Raw genomic sequence first — 1170 nt, 5'->3', positions numbered from 1 at the left:
ATATGTCTGCATAATAGAACTACAGTCCGACATCACTGGGCTTTCCTTGTTTCCAATTTAAAGGAGGTGGAGATGGATTTCTTCCCACCTGCTGTCTACCGTTCTGAGGTGTCACAGACAGCTACTGCCCTGGGTGTACTACTTTTGTCTGGATTTTTAACTGGGGTGGTTTGGGAGCCCAGGGACAAAGTGCAATGTGTCTTCAAGCCTCAGCCTTGCTTATACAGTGACTTTCACAAAGCACCTCCTTAAAAGTCGTCCTTGAATAAATCGCATCAAACAGACGGTGGAGACTGGGGAATTTCTGAGGTTGGATTGGATCTGCATCTTCAAGGGTCCCTTTCAGCGCCCAGTCCGAGGTGCCGGAACTGCCCTGCGCGCCCTCCCTCTCCCGGCTTTGCTCTCTGGTCCTTTGGTTTCTCTCCCCCCTCCTGCAGCAGGCTTTTCCTTCTCTACGAGGTTCCCACACACTGCGGCGTGTATTTCTGAAAACCCACGAGGGATCTAGCGTAACTCCGTACATCCCGTGGTGAAGACGTAATGAAAGAGAGATTGTTTACAAAGTGATAATTAAGATCCAGTCTTCAGACCCTTCTTCCTCGTCCTATTTTTCTGGGTAAGCCTGGAGATTTTTATTTTCCTCTAGCGTGTGCACCCTTGTTTCAAAAGAGCATGTGCGTGATTTTCCGAAAGCCGTGGCTCTTTTCTCACCTCTGGCTTCTCTTCCCTGGCTGGCAACGTCGGCTGTACCCCCTTCCCTGGCTCAGCCCCCATCCCCGCCTCGTCCCCACCACTCAGAGCATCTATCAGTGCGGTGTGGATCAAGGCGGCGGCTTTCTCTTTCATCTTCGCGCCGCCGCAGCTGGGTAGGGAGAGTGGGAGGCGGAAAGGAGGTGGGGGAGCCGGGGAGGAAGAGGAGTGGGTGTGTGGCTGGGGGGCAGGAGAAGAACTACTTAGATGACGAAGTTAAGTTGTTGGGGCAGTTTCTTGTCAATTTCACGCGGGCAAAGCGTGCCTCTCCGTGGGTTCCGAGCGGGTCCGGGTCTTCCTCTGCTCGCCAAGTTGCCTGATCCATCCCTCCAGGCGGGCGCGCGCACACACACACACACACACACACACACACACACACACACACACTCCCCAAAACCAGCACTCCTCCCACACTCTCGG

The sequence above is a fragment of the Tupaia chinensis genome, unplaced genomic scaffold (genome assembly GCF_000334495.1).
Source record: "Tupaia chinensis unplaced genomic scaffold, TupChi_1.0 Scaffold139767_1, whole genome shotgun sequence".
In the NCBI taxonomy this organism is placed as follows: Eukaryota; Metazoa; Chordata; class Mammalia; order Scandentia; family Tupaiidae; genus Tupaia; species Tupaia belangeri.
Note: the sequence above shows the minus strand (reverse complement) of the source record.